Source organism: Narcine bancroftii, chromosome 7, assembly GCF_036971445.1.
Source record: "Narcine bancroftii isolate sNarBan1 chromosome 7, sNarBan1.hap1, whole genome shotgun sequence".
NCBI classification, from domain to species: Eukaryota; Metazoa; Chordata; class Chondrichthyes; order Torpediniformes; family Narcinidae; genus Narcine; species Narcine bancroftii.
The window spans coordinates 6,021,513-6,040,183 of record NC_091475.1 but is presented as its reverse complement, the minus strand read 5'-3'; the positions used below and the strand labels follow the sequence as shown (position 1 = coordinate 6,040,183).

The 18,671-nt window shown below is 41.0% G+C and overlaps 1 protein-coding gene and 1 long non-coding RNA gene across 3 annotated transcripts in view; both read right to left on the bottom strand.

The window, feature by feature from the left end:
- The window catches only part of LOC138738437 (target of Nesh-SH3-like), a 207,561-nt gene that overhangs the window by 99,506 nt on the left and 89,384 nt on the right, over positions 1-18,671 (bottom strand). The window lies entirely within an intron of this gene.
- LOC138738447 (uncharacterized) lies at positions 10,556-18,633 on the bottom strand. The gene is made up of 3 exons (XR_011341549.1): positions 18,552-18,633; positions 17,822-17,911; positions 10,556-10,625 (listed from the first exon to the last, which is right to left on the bottom strand). It is a non-coding gene; the product is annotated as an uncharacterized lncRNA (long non-coding RNA).

Genomic DNA, 18,671 nt, shown 5'->3' with positions numbered 1-18,671 from the left:
ATTGATGCTCTGTAATTAGTAAGGGATGGCTTAAGATGGCATGCAGGTGGAAAGAAAAAGTTTATAAACCACTGTTTTAATCGTCCCTCATTGACTCGTTATGTGCACAGTTTCAGAACTCCAAAGGAAATGGGCCAATGACCATTTTTCTCAAGCAAAATATTTCAGTAACAATTAGATCTAGTGCAGGGGTTCTCAACCTTCCCTTCCCACACACATCCCACCTTAAGCAATCCCTTACTAATCACAGAGCACCGATGGCATAGTGGTATGTGAGTGGAAAGAAAAAGGTTGAGAACCACTGATATAAATGAGCTACACAAGGCACGAGTTATCTGACAAATTTTATATATTCTTGATAATATTGCATTCATACTGTGAATATCACTGAGAATATCTGTAATTTCTTTCTCTTCAATGTTATCAGCTTTGGATACAAGGTTTAGATAAATTACATTTAGAGCATTGGAGAGGAACACCTTGTCATCTGTAAAAGGTAACACAGAAGTCAAATATAAACCTTTGTGATTACCCAGTTACATATTCTGGAACTTAAGTGTATATCTGCAGAACTTACCTCATTATTAATTAATCAAATCTAGTCTATCGGACAATCAATAGTCTTTCTTCTGGATCATAATTAAATATTAATGCTGGGTTCTCTTAATAGTTAATGAGATTGTGAAAATATATTCATGCATTCAACATGGATCATGTAATAAATGACAAGTCAAATATAATATTTTGCAATCTAATGATCCCAGTGTTTGAATGATGACAATGTGAAGAGCCCTAAAGAACACAGATGCAAAGAACTGGCCTGGACATCTGCGTGTCAAGATGGGCAAGACACATTGCCAGAAACCAATAAAAGTAAGATCATAATAACATGATGTTCCTAGGCTCCTGCGTAATTCCAAGCCATATCAGAAAACATCTGCAACATCTGATAGTAAGCATTTTCTACTGTATGAGGGATGTACCAACTACATCTACAGAAGAAACACAAAATATTGACTTTCCTTCAGAAAATGACACCAGCTGCAAATGACAGTTTCCTATAGAAAGCAAACAACTCTTAGAGCAAGTCGACCAGCAATTTATTTCAGTGCTCTTCATAATAGCCTGATGTCCTACACAAAATAATTGACATGCTTAATGTGCACAGTACCTCAGACCTAACTCTTCCCCTGGTTTCAGGATGCAGAAAGGCAAGCTGGATGCATTTTTGTGGAGTAGAAGAAACATCTTGCAATGGCTGTCATTTTCTATTTGCTAGTCTGAATGAGAACTCCCAAAGCACCTGAGGTAGGACAACTCAGAGTCTATTTCCTGTTGCCATTGTGGTCACCTAGAAAAATCTGCTGCAGGATTTAGGTCAATGCTATTGGACGATGACTTGTGCATAATGAGTGATATCTTGCAGCATGCGTGGAAGGTCGGAATAAATTAGATTCATGTTTGGTGCCTCGTACCCACGAGAAATACAAGCTAATAGTAAGAGTAATTAACACTGATAGCAGAACATTTCTACTCTAATTGACGCCAGACTGAAGGATCAGATGGTTGTTTTGCTTTGGGCATTCAAAATGGTCATTAACTTGAAACTTCAGCTCTCTTTCTCTCTCCACAAATATTAACTGATACGATGATTATTCCCAGCACTTTATTTCAGATTTCCAGCATCTGCAGTCTTTTCTTTTACAATTAAACATGGCCTCACACTCAAAATTCCAACTCTTTCCTATTACATCTACTTTGTCGGCCAATGGCAGATTGTTGGAAATCAACTGCAATGATTTTTTTTTAAACTGCCAGTTCTTGCCCTGACTTATTAAAGGATGACAAAGGATTCATTGCCTTAAACAAGTTACATTTCTGTTTTGTGTCTGAACTTGATGCTCTTGGTCCATTTTTAAAATTAGTCATTCAACAGATTCAAAACAGATGTTAAGTACTTGGACAAATAAGTTAATCAGAGATTGCATGAGTTACATACATATGTTCAACTGTTGGTTCCGAAATCTGGCTGTTGTCTGTAACACTGTCAAGAAAACCTGAAACTTGATTATGTGAAGGAAAATTATAAATTACTCGATCTAACACATTCACTGCAGGCTACGTAAACTACAATAATCCTGTCGTCGAAGGTATTCCCACAATTCTGCTAGACAGAGAGTTCACGTCTTTCGATCCAAGGGAACAAAGGAACAATTCTTTTTCATGTCAAGATGTTGTGAGATTTGGCAGGGGACCTCCAGATGGTGATCTACCATGGATAGGCTCCTCTAGTTCTCCTTGATTCTAGAGGTCTTGCGTTGGGAATTGACGTCAAAGTAGAGCCACCCTGCTTGGCATCCGGAAAATGTTGTGCATTTTCTGGACGGAAAACATTGCAGCTGCATTGCACAAGTAGAGGGAATAAATTTGTACATTTCAATTTTTTTCCCATCTTTGTTTAGATTTATATAAATCCTTTCTTCCCCCATAGTATCTTGCAATTTTATATACGTATGGGTAATAGATTTCTCAATAAATCTATCTGTAATTAAATATTCAAATTGGCTTTGCTCCGGAAGTCTTAAATTCGTACCTAATTAGGGAATGAATGTCTAAGGTAGTGAATGGGCTGTTGCTCAAATGGGCTGTTTTGCTCTTGATGAAGGGAAGGATTCTGAGGGCATCTGGAGAGCATTCCACTGTTCCTCATTGATGGCGGAATGTTGTCAAAGTAACGGGAATCAGTCACTCACTCAGAATACCCAGTTTCTGACCTGCTCTTCAATCCACATTATTATATGGCTGAAATCAGTTTAGGCTTCTCAGCATTGGTGAGCACCGGGATGTTAATGATGAAGAACCCAATGATGGTAACGCCATTGGGCGAGAAGGGTAGCTTGGTGCTCTCTTCTTGAGATGGTCATTGACCAGTGTGTGAGATTGTTGTCACTTTCTGCTCATGCCTGAACATCACCTGGGCCTTTATGCATGCCAGCAAGGTCTGCATCATTTGCTGAGGACGTGCAAACATTGTGCAATCATCAGGGCCCAACCCCACTATGATGTTATCCTCGAAGAGTGATATAGAAGATAGCTTGGGCTGGGGCACTCCCGAGGAATGAACATGTCCGGCGGATGGAATCATTTATCCCCATCACCCACAGGCATCTTACTTTTGGTGACATACAACTCCAAACATGATCTTGGTCACTGATCATGTTTACCAGGAGTCTTGATGCAACAATTTGATGTGGGATGGTAAATCTCACTCAACTTCTGAAAGTCAGCTCTGTGGCATACTTTTGCACTAATCTTGCAGCAAATACTGAAACAGGGGCTGTGGCAAAATCCAAACTGGGCAGTGGCTAGCATGTTATTGGTGAATGCCATGTGAGAGCACCGTTAATGATGGCTTTATCACTCAGTAGAGTGTGGACTGATTGTGTGGCTCTGAGCCATATTGGTTTTTTGTGAGCCAGTCATCAAGGAACCATTTTCAAGGAAACACTTCTACGGTAAATGTTCCGAAACAATTTCGATGAAGCAGAGCTGGTGCTTCAGTGTAAGTCTTTGTGAATATTGGCGGGATGTCTCTGGCCCCATTGTCTTTGCTATATCCAGTGCTATTAACTGTGGAGTGAATCAAATTGGCTAATGTCTGGTGATGATGGGGATCTCAGGAGGAGGCAGAGATAAATTATCCACTTGGCATTTTTGGCTGACCACGGTTGTGAATGCATAACTCCTAACTTTAACATAACATTGGTGCTTATCAGCAGCCCACCTCCATTCATTGGGTAGATGACAGCAGAACCATAGAATGCCACAGCATAGAAAACAGGCCATTCAGTCCATCTAGTCTGTTCTGCCCACTAGTCCCATTGACCTGCTCCCATTCCACACACCTCCAGACCCCTCCCATCCATGTATTTATACAATTTATTCTTAAAACCTATTCACCACATCAGAAGGCAGCTCATTCCACATTATCTGAGTGAAGAACTTTCTCTTAATGTTCCCCCAAGCCTTTCCCCTTTCAGCTTTAAACTATGATGTTTCGTATTTATCTCCCCCAATCTAAGTGGATAAAACCGACTCGCATCTGCTGTCTATAACCTCTATCAAACCTCCCTTCACTCCTCTTCGCTCCAAGGAATAAAGTTTGATTAGTTGCGTGGGACAACTGAGATGTATCTAGTATGTGCTGGTTTATCATGGATGTAACACCATTCTTCAGATTCACAAAGATGGCAACTGAACGTCTGATGTTATTGACACTTCTGCAAGCTTCCAACTGAACCACGATGGTTCTTCTACCTTGATTATAATGTCAGTGTGAGGGATAGGCCAGCTAACAATGCACAGATTGTGGTGGAAGTCTCACTGTTAATGATCCACTGGGCCTCACGGGTGCCAAAATTTGAATTGCCAGATCTGTTCTGATTCATTGATGTCTTCAGGCTTCATACATCACTCCCTTTCATGGTCAAACATTGACCACATCTCTCTTACCACCTTTTATCTGTTTGAACAAAAAGACTGCCAGACATCTCTCATATTTCCTTTTAATTCTTCATCCCCCTTTTTCTCTGATCACGAGAAATAGAAGTAAAATGTAAAATTTTGCAGACACTGTGATTGAAGTAAGAACACAACCCTGGAGAAACTCAGCAGGTCAAAGTCCTTTATAGAGCAAAGATAAAGATATAGAACCAACATTACCTTGAAGGGCCTCAAGCCCAAAACATTGGTTCTGTACCTTTTATCTTTGTTCCATAAAGGACAGCGTTTGACCTGCTGAGTTTCTCCAGCATCATGTTCTTACTCTTTGCCCTCACTTAATAAATAGAAAGTGAAGTTGTCCATTCAGAATACTCCGTCATTCAGTTAGATCGTGTCTGATATTTTCCCTCAGAGTCATTTTCTCATACCAACTCCATGTGTTTTGAATCCCTTAAAGATTTTTCAATCATGAATGCATTGGGCCACTGAACTTGCACAACCCTCTCAGAGATTTCCAAAAACCATCTGGGTAAAGGCATTTCTTATCCTGACTGACCTTTTATTTTGATTGTGTGGTCTCTTGTTTTTGGCATCCAGCCTAGAAAAAAACTCACCTCTTGATCTACGCTATCAAGTCACAGAAAAATGTCATAGCTGTCAATGAGATTACTTCGACAAAGCACGGACCGAGTGCATTTAATCCTGCCTCAAGTGAAAAACACACAATCCCAAGAATTAATCCAGTGTATTTTTGCAGCACTTCTATAATGTCCTCTTCTTCTTTAGGGTGACCAGACATACACAATAATCCAGATACTGTCTCACCAGCTTACTATATACTGAAAGCAAGAGGGCTCACTCTCGTACTTAAATCTTTGATGTCAATTTTTTTTTTTAATTGGGTCTCCTCCAAAGGCTCTCTTTCCTGATTGACTGCCAATCTAAACTTCTTGACCATCATGTTTACTACATCTCACAATGAAGCCAGCATTGGAGAAATTTGGGGTGAGTTTGTGTTTACTTCGAGTTCAGAGATGCCAACAACCTATCTTCCAACAAATGCTACATGCCTTTTGCTGTAGGTATTCAAATTACCTGCAAATAACTGTTGGCCCTTGGCATCTGCATCAGTAGTTGCACTTGAAATGATGAAGACTTTACCCGTAGTGAATGGTGATACCTCAGCTTCTAGCATGTGCATTGAAAAAAAATGAAAACATTTCTTGCACTGAGAAAAATAGCTAACATTTTTCCAAATATAACAGAAGAGAACATGCAGCTTGTGATGTAGCCAACAATGTTACATAAATAAAAATAAATCAGAAGGAAGAAAAACTAGTACAGGCACTCCCTGATTTGCGACCTATGTGACTTACCCCCATCCACACATACGACCAAAAATTTGTTCAAGAAAAATAGAAACTTTACACAGTTTATGTTGTATTTGATGAACTCTAACAGGGATACAGGGCATGCAAGAGCCAAAATGTGCATACTTACGTTGTTAGTCGGTGTCCTGGGGTCTGCGGGTGGGCGCGGCCATCTTGGTTCCTGGGCACATGCATGGTGGAGTTCAGTTGGCGCCCTAACGATATTGAATTTGCACCCTTAACTCTCGCGCATGCGCTAACCGACATTCGCCCGGGAATCAAGATGGCCACGCCCAGTCCATGGACCCTGGGACGCCATCTAACAAGGTAAGTGTGGTCATTTTGGTTCTTACATGCCCTGTATCCCTGTTATAGTTCATCAAATACAACATCAACATGTAAATTCTGACGTACGTCCATTCCGAGATACGACCGATATTTCAGTCCGAAATAGGGTCCTAGGCCAGGGAGTACCTGCATGCGTTCAAGCAGCAAAAAAAAAAATGCACGTGAACTATCTTAGACTTTATTTTGCGGTGAGAAGGCCTAATTTCATTCAACATGTGGCACCCCAATTTATTAGAGAGGCTCAATTACAAATGATAAGGATTACATTAGAGATATACTGGTGAAATGTACATGATAACTAGGACAAATGCCATAGCTCTATAGAAAGTAAAGGACCGTCTGAAATTCTGCAATGCAACATTATTAAACAGTGCTAATGGAACAATAGAACAGGACAGTCAGAGCCTGGTTCTGTGTTCAACCACAACATGAGCAATAAGATATTTGAATATCATTTCTGTTTCGATTGATAGCTCCATTTCACAAAATCATTATTACTCAACTTAAAGTTGATAAACCTGATACATTTTAAACGTTTGAGAAATCTAGGGCCATGGACCTAGGACATGAAGGTGATCCTAAAATGTGGATCAGCCAAATGATCTTTGGAGCGTGAGTGTGGCTCTGCTTCCATTTACTTTGTTCGTATCTTCTACCAAATGCTGATTTTCTTGTCCAAATGGAAAGCAGCGGCTCGTGAACCTAAGACAATAAAGGCAGACTATGGCGAAAGCCTCCAGTGAATGAACATCAAAGGAACAAGGAAAGCAGAGTGCTGCGTAGGAAATGATGATGACGACAGCTGAAAAAGAAGTTCATATGCTGCAGTATTTTGTTCTTTGAAACCCTCATCATACTTTCCTCCACTACTTCTTTTCAAGAATTTATTTCCTTTTGCCATTGGCCGCATTCAGCTCACTACCTCAGCTATTCTCAACCTTCTTTTTGGCTGTGGCCACCTTAGTACTCTGCTCAAAGTTTATGCTCCCCCCCCCCACCCCACCAACTTCCCTGTGAAGCGCTCGTTTAATTTGTTTCCTCTCCTGCAGACCACATAAATAACATTTTAAAAATTATGAGGTAAAAAGAAAAAGCTTTAACTCTGAGCATGATTCCAGAACAAATAGGAAATCATTCTTATTGAACATGAAGGAAAGAAGAAAACATGATCAAATATATTACAATAAATTTTTTAAGATTCTTGTAGGGCAATGGTTTGTACCCAATGAGCCATTAGGGAAGCTTAACCATAAACTTGAGGATGCGAAAACTTAATAACAAAGAACTTTTTAAAATAATTCTTCTAAATGAACTTATTTAAAGTCAGGTCCTTGAGCTTGGTGTTCCTGTGGAAGTTTCTTGTTGTCCCGGCTCCAAACTTGGTGTCGTGAAAGTCGAAGGCCACCTCTTGTGATATCAAATCTGTTTCTGGATTTTGCCAAGGAAACTACCCTGCCGAATCTACATTCCACTAGTTGTGTTGAGGGAAAGGTAATGAAAAAACATTCTGGCTTTTTCCCATAGTTTTGGAAATCTATTTGGCAGGTCGCTCTTAACCCAAAATTCTTTTTTAAATCAATTGAGCTATTTATCACCCTGAAGATCAATCAAACTCTCTCGCCAACGTCAGTGGGTTGTTCGTCAAATGGACCTAATATCCAGTAAGAGAGGTCTAACAAGTCATTAAAACTCTCTTGCAGGTCTTTGTGCATTTGATCTAGATCAGGAGAGGCCAATCTTTTCATTTTTAATTTACACATACAGCACGGTCACAGGTCATTTCAGCCCACAAGTACATACCAGGGGTGTAGGTTAATTGGGCGGCAAAGGTTCGTGGGCTGAAATAGGCTATGACCATGCCGTCTGTCTAAATTAAAAATTAAAAAGTTGCCCACCCCGATCCTAGATGCTGCAGATCAATTTTAATGTCATCGTACTTCAGTGCCTCTGCACTCGTGTTCAGATTTGCAAATTGTAAAAACTCCCAACATCTGATAGTGCTCCAATAAACTTTGAGCATTTCAAGGCTTCTTTACCATCTACCCTGTTTACTCTGAAAGGTCTTGCTCAATAAGATATCTGCCTTCTAAAACAGATTTTAAAAGTCTCCCTTTGCATCAACGAAATTTCCTCCATGCTTGTCATGAGAAAGAAACAATTATGTCTCAGAGTGCAATAAAATGACGAGGACAATCTCCTTTGGACAGCCGCCTCTCCCAGGTATTCAGCGCAGCGTCTGGAAAGGGTTGTCATTTTCTTCATACAGCTGCGGGATAAACAGTCTTGAAGGGGACGAGATTTATCAAGTCTACAGACTTTATGTCAATTGAAAGCATCTTTTTTAGCCACTAAGTTCCCTATGAATAACGCAAGGAGGAAATGCTGAAGGTATAACATTTTTTTTCAGGCGCGTGACGAACCCTCTGTATTGTCCAGACAGTGAAGAGGGCATCATCAGTAGTACAGGCAACTAGGTTCTCGAATGGAGCACGGTTCTCCTTAATGTTTTCCAACAAATCAAACACATGGGCAGAGAAGGGTTTTGCGGAGATGTAATGAAACCATATGATATGTATTCCACTGAGTACTGCTTCATATTTGCCGCTCCTGGGTAAAATTACTTCTGAAAGTAACAAAAATGAACTGTTACAGAGTGAAAACACTTCTTACAAGGGTTAGCTTAAAAGTCAGCTTAAATTTTATGATAAATAATGACCAATACATACCTTCTTCAATAAAAGCTAGCAGAAGGAGAAGTACATTCACTACCCGTCACGAAAACCCGAAGCAAAATGTGGACACTTGCAGACGCGAGAAATAAGAAGCAAGACTTTTCAACCTGCAAACTTATTTCCTGGAACTGAAGGTGATAGAACAAGAGGGAAAAACTACATGGAAGGCAATTAATAGCCAAAGCTGGTCCTTGAAGCAAGGAACACGGAAAACTTTGTTAACTTTCTTCTTTATCTACTGTAGGTCATTCTAGGCTGTCTCCAAATGCCCCCAATGTTGCTTGGCATCTATGTACCAAAGCCTAGCAGCAAAGTCCATTTCCTTCCCCCCCCCCCCCAAAAAAAATGTTTAATCTGTTCAGATTCCATGGTCCCCTATGTACCTGGGGCCTCCCTTAGTAAGGATTTCAGTCCGTGGCCCCTTTTAAATGTGCTGTGGTTCTCGTTGAGAATGGCTGATCTATATCACAATCAACCATTTCCAATCTCAGAAGGCAAATGGTTCTGAATTCTGAACACTTTACACAATGTTTCAAAATGTACCTGTGCATCTTGAATACTTCACTACAAAATACATTCCATTGATTGGAAATCTCCTTCATGTAAACATTCTAATTGTCGTTTTCCCAAGATCATTTTGAATTTAAGGCAAGGTTGGCGTAGCAGTTAGCACAATGCCTTTACGACGCCAGTGATCCGGATCGGACAGGGATTCGAATCCCGTGCTGTCTGCAAGGAGTTTGTACATTCTCCCAGTGTCTGGGTGGGTTTTCCCAGGGGGGCTCCGTTTCCTCCCACTGTTCAAAAACGTACTGGGGGTGTAGGCTGACGGGGTGTAAATTGGGCGACCCGGACTTGTGGGCTGAATTGCCCTGTTACCGCACTGTGCGTCTAAATTTAATTTAATTTTAAAATAAAACCAACAACATCAGTGACATTTAGGCACGTCAATGAAGCAAGGAAATTGGCACATTGAAGTAATCGAGGCTCGTTTATGTTTCCCATCGAGAATACCTTTGGATTGTCTAGGCTCCATGTCATCGTTTTTAGATGGTGGGATGGTCAAAAATGGTTTCTCAAATTCTGGAACTTATTCAGGGAATACAAATAAATAAAACATCTCTTTAATCAACTAGACTGCACTTGTATATCAAATAAGATAGAAGACAAATGAAAAAAAAACTTGTATCAAACTTAACTCGCAACCAGGTAAACAGATGCAGAGCAGTGGCCAAGCATGATAGAATACATTGATCAAGCTAAGCAAATCCCCTGGAGTAACTTGAAGCATTTATAACTTTCACTTCCATGCAAAATCATAATTTGATAATTTGATTCATGCAAATTGGCATTGTCGAACGTGAAATTCTTTCGTACATTCTAAAACATAGAATTGCTTAATCCTGAAATTATTTTTTGGCTTACAAAATCCTCAAAGTTATTGCTCTTTGTGACTGCAGATTGCCTTAGCAATGCAGTTGCCACTTTCTATCAAAAGCACGAAAGCAGAGAGACAATGTGTCTGCATTCCAGTGGTGGACAGAACAAGGACGTGTGCATCCATGCTACATCTACATGCTACCTGAAATCTGCTCCCGCTGTGGTGAATCGGTTTCATAAATTGTATTTGATGTGGTGAAAAGTGCATTGGTGGTGGACTCAACCACATGTTCTGCAATTTAGTCAAAACAAAAAGCAAATTCTGTGACAAGAACATATGAAAGAAGTTTTCCATGTAGCGCCTCAAGCATGTAAACAGTATACAATAGGGCTAAACAATTACATTAATTGAGCTTCCCTATCCCATTTCAATACAACCTGTTCCTTCTGTTGCTCAAAACTCTACTGCATTAAACTTTGATAGATTTAATAACTGCACGTAACAGGCCAGAGAATTAATGGCCACAGCCAAATGATCATTTTACTTCCTGAACAGGTGTGGGGTATTAACAATAAATATGAGAGCATGAACACGGTTAAACTTTGACTAAATGTGATAATGTAATGTGGGGGCATATGATACTGACCGCTTACTATTGGCTATGGCCGTAGAGATACTCCACCCTACTGGTATAACAGATGGAGATGCTTTCCCACTGGCCAGTTTAGAGGTGGTTATAGTCTGTTAATAATTTCAGTATTAGTATAACACTAGTCTGGTCCATGTCTATGGCATATCACTAATTCTTCTTTGGCTTGGCTTCACGGACGAAGATTTATGGAGGGGTAAATGTCCACGTCAGCTGCAGGCTCGTTTGTGGCTGACAAGTCCGATGCGGGACAGGCAGACACGGTTGCAGGGGACACACTAATTAATGTACATCATTCATTGAATTCTTCAGGTTTGCCTAGAAAAAGGACAAAATATTGATTGAAAGTGCCCTTTCTCTAAACATCTCCAAAATGGGATCTGGACATTGTGGCTTAGGAGAGAATCCAAATTAACTTTAACATGAAATTTAATGCCAAAACTTTTACTCCTTTCAAGTTGTTTTCCTACTGCATTCATTTCAGGCAACTCCCAAGTTTACAGAGACATACTTTTAAGACTTGTGAAAATATCACAATTGAAAATAAATGGTATTAGTTACGTGAGTTTTCATCCCAATGGAAAATAAATTACTGAAAATATTCATTAGTCATCGCATATGTTTTAAAGACAAGAGGAAATGTAAATTATGGTAAAATAGTTTTGAAAGAAAGTAACTGTCACACGATGGTCATTTTGTTCAAATGCTCCTGGTGTTAACAAGGATCACATATCTGATTATACGAGAACTTATATTTCATACAATCCTGCAAAGTGAAGGTAAAGGTTCCAGTATTGTCACCTAATAACATGAAATTCTTGAACTTAAGGAAGACAGAGAGTCACCACTTTGTCCAGTGCCCCTCACAGAGATTAGGTCCCAGCAAGGAATGAACTCGTGACCCCTAGTTTACAAGGTCAGAACTCTAACCAATGAACTATCAAAGCCTCTGGGATATTTAAACACCAACTGTCTGAATAAGCAAATAGTGAATGTTTATCGCATATTTTGGCGTAGAAGTCGACTGGCAGATAGGTCGACTCCTCCCCTCCTTTATTAGCCTCATTTTAATGGTTTTATGTTACATCCAGCGTATAGGTGGACCCTCATTTTTCGGGCTGTTTGGGCCTTCCAAGAGCAACCAAACATTTTTAAAAACACCCCATTCGCAAGTAACAAAGCTACAAATAAAATAAGTTTTAAAAAAATAACCTGGGCCTACCGGACAGCAGCGACGACGGTCCACGGAACTGGAGCGGTGACATCGTGCTCACAGCAAGAGATGGAACCTCGGTCTACCAGGCGGGAGCAGCGATGGCGATCTCAGTGCCCCAAGTAGGAGCGGTTATGGTGGCGCCCATCAATGGGGAGGTGTCAGAGACCGGCGGCGCTGGCGGTGGGGAGGTGATTCCAGCACTGACTTATATGCTGAATCGACGCCAATCAGGTTTTATTCGGTGAATTTAAGGTCTCAGAAGTATATCCAGTGTATAAGTCAACCCCCCCCCCCCCCACCATGAGAAATTTTTAGGGTTTCACAACTCGACTTGTATGCCAAAATATACAGTAATTCATTCAGTAAACATTAATTAAAATCTTGTCTTTTAACTACAGCTTATTTATACTGCAGGAGAGAATAGAACAATACAGCGCAATACAGGCCCTTTTGCTCTCGATGTTGTGCTGACCTATATACTCCTTCAAATAAAAACTAAACCCTCCCTACCCCATAACCCTCTATTTTCCTTTCATGCATGTGTCTGTCTAAGAGTCTCTTAAATACCCCCAATGTTTCAGCCTCCACCACCACCCCTGGCAAGGCATTCCAGGCAGCCACAACTCTCTGTGTAAAAAAAAAACTACCCCCGATGTCTCTCCTAAACTTGCCCTCTTCACTTTGTGCACATGTCCCATGCTGGCGGTCTACCCAGTTGATGTACCTTCCATTAACTTAGTGAAATAGAGTGCCAAGCAACAGACTCCAGGTTTCTCAACACACGGCTACTACCTGGTTAAGCAAAATAAATGGGAGGAATAAAATATCTAAAGATACTACTTCAATTGTGACAGATTATATTTTATATTATGTATAGATATGTTTTTGAAGGAGATAGATTGTGGGAGTAGAGTAGGTCATAAACAGATACAAACACTTCAAAACAGATCCCATTTTAAAATGCATGAGTTATGCATAAGGTGGTGCCTACAAGTCTGTAAAGACAATAGACTCCTGTGCTGGATATTTTCACAACAAGGTGCCAATGGAAGGGCCCATTTCGGGAAACTGAAACAATCTCTCATCAATTGATTTTGGGGGTCAGCAAGGTATTTTGGTGGAGTGTGTTGTTTTAGGAAGGTCATATGGTTTTTTTTAAACAGAGAGAGTCAAATAGGTTTTTTTTCTCGAAGTGTGGCAGAGAGAGAGAGAGTGACTGCTGGTTTTCTGCAATGACTTTTGGAAGCTTGTTTGAAACCCCATTTTGAAGACGGGTTGTGAGTTCTGAGTTCAGCCTATTCAAAGCCCTTGTGCTCCGTACAAGAGGAGATGGCTGGCTGTATAATGTTTTGCCCCAAATAAGGGGTGGTGACCTGAAAGAAAGAGGTTATCATCTGGAAAATCCTGATGAGGGGCAAGTTGCTTTGGCAAGACACTGAAGTGACTGATCAGAAGGAATCAGTCGTGGGTGTCCAACGAGCAACAAACCACTCTCTGAAAACCAACAAGACCCTTCCTGGGCGGTAACCATTTACCTTTCAAGCACCAAAGCCTGTGAAGATTCATAAATGTTAAATTCTGTGCACAGTATAAGAATTGCCTGAGAGAGAAGTGAGATTGGACTGTGAATCAAAGAACTTTTTTTGAACTTGTACACATTACATACATGTACGTTTAGAATTAGAAGGGGGTTAAGTTAATAGTAATAATTTAAAGTTTGATCCTGTTTCCATGTTTAAAGAAAATTATAAGTAACTTTCACTTATGTAACCATTTGTCTTGGTGAATTTCTATTGCTGCTGGGTTTTAGAATCCTCTGGGCTTGTAACACAATTACTTTCAAGGCTCCACAAAGTCCTCCACAGACATTTTCTCCATTCTGGCAAGATGCAAGCACATTTTAGTCTTTGATGATCTTTAGTCAGCAAAAAAATGTTCTCAACAGATGCTTCTGCCATCTTCCTAAAAAAAAAGATCCTTCTGGTCAACCCTTGCAATATTCTCTCAAATTGAACTGTTGAATGATTGTCATCTTCTCCAGGACGACAATAATGTTGCTAATTAATTTCATAAATGTTCTTTTTTTTTAATGAATCACCTTGCCCCTGATACCATACCACTCCCTATGCCAAATTGGTCCTTTTCAAATGGTGGATGCGGCAAATATTTGATACTGCTTGAAAATGCCCTGAAATTAAATGTTTATCTTTCCATTTTTGATGAAAAAAATCTTGCATTTACCATGCGTTTTCTACAGTTCTCAATGCTTAAACTTGAACCTAAATTACAATCACGGCTGATCTTCGACTTCAGCCTCATTTTCGAGCAAACCAGCATTATGGACTACTCCAAATTGCCCCTTGACTATGGGTTTGTGAACAACCTTCTTGAATTGGTGCCATCATTTTGGTGAAACTATTCTATTAGAGTGGGAGATTCAAGATTTAGTACCAGCAGATTGAAGAAATATTGGGATTACTTCCATATATTCATGGTGCATGACTTGCAAGATAATCTGCAAATGGGCATCATTTCCATGCAGTTGCTGCCCCCTGTGCTTTTTTAGTGAGTTGTAAGTTTGATTTAAGTTCCATCAGAATCACTTAAGTTAGTAACTACAGTGCACTTTACACCCGGGATACAGTATGGTCGTGGTGCACCAACGTTTGAAGAATATTTTCTTGGCGGGTGGACTGCTTTGCCCCAAGTGGTGTTGAACTTAAGAATTGTTAAAATTGCACTCATCCAGGCCTGTGGACAGTATTCCATCACATTCCTGTGCTGTGGTTTATAGACAAGTTTGAAAACCACTGTTTTAATCGTACCTCATTGACTCGTTATGTGCAGGGTTTCCTAACTCCAAAGGAAACGGGCCAATGACAATTTTTCTCAAATAAAATATTTCAATAACTATTGGGTCTAGAGCGGTAATTCTCAACCTTCCCTTCCCACCCACATCCCACCTTGAGCCATCCCTTACTCATCACAGAGCACCGATGGCCTAGGGATAACTAACAGTGAGTGGAAAGAAAAAGGTTGAGGACCACTGTTATTGAAAGGGAGTCCCTCCAAGTGGGATATCCCGTCTCTGACCGACTCCTCGAATTACATGGCAAATGTAGTTGGATCAGGAAGGTTCTAGCTGATGGTCACCCCTCACAAGAGTTGATGATGGAGACTCGGCAATGGCAATGCTACTGAATGCCCAGAAAAAGTGGTTAGGCTTTCTCTTGTTGGTGATGGTGATTGTCTGGCACTTTTGTGGATGAATGTAACTTGCCTATTTATCAATTGCCTCTTACCTTGTTTGTGTCCAACTCTTGGCAGTACAGTCATGGGCCATTTCCTCTGCTGAGGAGTGGCAACTAGAACTAAATAATGTGCATTCATCACCGAACAGACCATGTCCAACATGGAAGAAAAGTCATTGAAAGAGAGTCCAAGGAATAACATAGGACACCATCCTCGAGAACCTCCACAGTGATTTCTTTGGACAGGGATAACAATTACCTCGGCAACTGGCAGGACCCCAACCACTGGAGTGTTTTCCCCTTAATACCTATTGAGCATGGGTGTATCAGGGTTCAACGATGCCTTACTAGTCAAAAGCTACCTTGATACCATAGGACTCACTCTCACCTTCTCTAGAATTCAGCACTTTGTCCACATGTGAATCAAGGGTGAGATGACATCTCAAAGTGAGTGGCCCAAAAACCCTAAAAGAAGCCCCTTTCACACTCGCATCCTGGTAAATGGGCCGTTCAGTGTCCCGGGATAGGAATGGGGGCATTTGGCCTTTCACACTAGACCACTCCTAACCGGGACACTGAAGAATTTCACACTTGCATCCCGGTAAATCAGCCGTTCAGTGTCCCGGGATAGGAATGGGGGCGTTTGGCCTTTCACACTAGACCATTCCTAATCGGGTCACTGAACACTTTGACACTTGCATCTGGGTAAATCAGCTGTTCAGTGTCCCGGGATAGCAATGGGCATTTGGCTTTTCACACTAGACCACTCCTAACCGGGACACTGAACGCTTTCGCACTCGCAAGGGTTTATCCCCTGCGTTTGGTCTGTTCTAACTTTAACAGGAAGTGCCTTCAATGTTGCTACCCGTTTCACACTTGCCTGATCTCAATGCCGGCGACTGCAGATGCCGGGGATTGTACTAGGGGCTGAGGCTGGCAATCCCTAGCGTGAGATGATGTCATCTGACACCGGCATTGAGCTGGTTTTGCTTTCACACTTGCCACTTTAAAGGCCGATAGGCATTCAATTCCTGGGATCACTGGCAAGTGTAAAAGGGGCTTTAGACAGGCGACTGATCAGTAGTTGTGGATGAATGGCACTATTAATCTTCCTTCACTTGGATGACGATTGAATGACAATAATTAGACAAATTAAATTAGCCCTTTGAGAACGAATGATTCTGTCAAGATTCCAGTGGTATTAAGCACATTGGAACACATTAGCTCGACATGTGAGCAGTTTATCACATGTAACTTTTCAGCGCTGTAGTCTGAATGTAGTCAGATCCCATTGTCTTTGTTGCAGCCAGGGCACTCAGCCATTTCCTGATGTCACACTAAGTGAATTAAGTTAGCTGAAGGCCATCTTCTGTGATGATGAAGAACTAGAAAGCCCAAAAAGGTGATTTAGTGCAGTCCTTTTAGCCGAAAGCGTTTATATGTTGGGACTTGACCAAGTTGAGGATAGAAATTTTCATTCTCCTCCGAGCTGCTGAATCTCCATTGCCATTCGCAGCTCGATAGGTCAGGACCGCAGAGTTGTAATCTGATGCACTGGCTGTTAGATCACTTGGCGCTCTCTCTCTTGCGGCACAGATAGTGCAGTGCTTAGCCACGCCGGCGACCAGAGTTCCAATCCAGCGCTGTCGGTAAGGTGCTTGTACGTGGGTTTCCTCCGGCTGCTTCGGTTTCCTCCGACCCTTCAAAGTGTACGGGGGTTGTAGGTCATTTGGGTATAATTGGGCAGCACTGGCTTGTGGGCCAGAGGGAGTGTTACTGTGTCATAAGTCTAAATTTCAAATGTAAATTGCATGTCGTGTTACTGTTTAGCATGCAAGTAGACCTCTGCCATGGATTCTCCAGGTTGGTACTTCACTTTTTATTTTCGAGGAGCTGCTCTCTACCTGCCCATTTACACACCTGGTTTAATTAGAGTTGATCCTCAGCTTGATTCAACAGCCCATTTAAAAGTTCAGCTGTCTCTAGCAGTCCTGTAAATGAAGTGGCGTAGATTTCTGCTGCCACTAGCTGTCCACGTAACCTGCCAGAGTGGTTCTGAGTCTACACTGTTGAGCCACAATGAAGAGTACACTCAGCGCGCAACAAAGACTTTGACTGCCTGCACAGGTACTGCACCTTGGTCACCTCTATCAATGCTGCCATAAACAGACATCTGTTAGGATGCAATTATGTACATTTATCTCTTGTGTTCAGCCTTGTCTTCAAAGGCTCTGCCAGCTTGGCGGTGATATCACACCGATCTTGAAGTTGGTCACTGAAGTCAAATATATTTCTACACTGATATTGGGTCATGAGAGCATAATGTTGATGAAAACAGGTATATACATTCCACATCTATTAATAGCACTACCTGTAAATTGTTTGTTATCCACGTTATCAGGTGCTGAAGTTGTGGGTGGATTGAAGTAAAATGCATCTCTGGAGGATGGTTCCTGATATTCTGTTTTTTTTTAAATAAAAAAAAAACACTTTTTAAATAGATTTGAAAATTTTCTTCATATTGGGAATTATGCAATTTTCTCAAAACCCACTGGAAAGCTTCAAATCGCCACAAAAGCACAATTCATGCAAATTGTAGACAGACTGAACTTTAGATTAGAAACCAGATAGCAACTATACCACAAAATGAATGAAGTACAATGCGTAAACCCCATGCTGCAAGTACTCGTGTGATTAAAGCAGGAGGCACAAAACTACAATAATCTGCAAAGTGGAAGTACAACAGAACAAGGCACCACATGGATGAACAATGGAAACCCTCCAAGCAATGGTCCACCTTGATTTTAAATATTGTGCCAAGCAAGACAGGCTGAATTATCTTTGACCATGTTGCAATGAACACTCATTTGCATGCCATTTGATGGCCAGTGCACTTCACAAAAGCAAACAGATGTACCACATTGAAAAAAAAGCCATCGACTGGACAACGTACTTTGTGCAAGGACATGCTCATGGCCGAACTTGAGCGAGGACTAGTACAACAATGTAGTTACCACACGTGAATGTCATGTGCACAACGGATAGGCTCATTTCAGGTATTGGCAGCAAAATAGCATTCCAAGCTCTGTCTAATAAACTACCTGTGAACCACTTTGAGTCCATGGTATCAGGTTTGGAAACCATATTTGAACTGGACGAAAATGAACTAATACTGGAAGGACGTTCTGTAATGTCATTCACAGAAACACAGAAAAATGTGT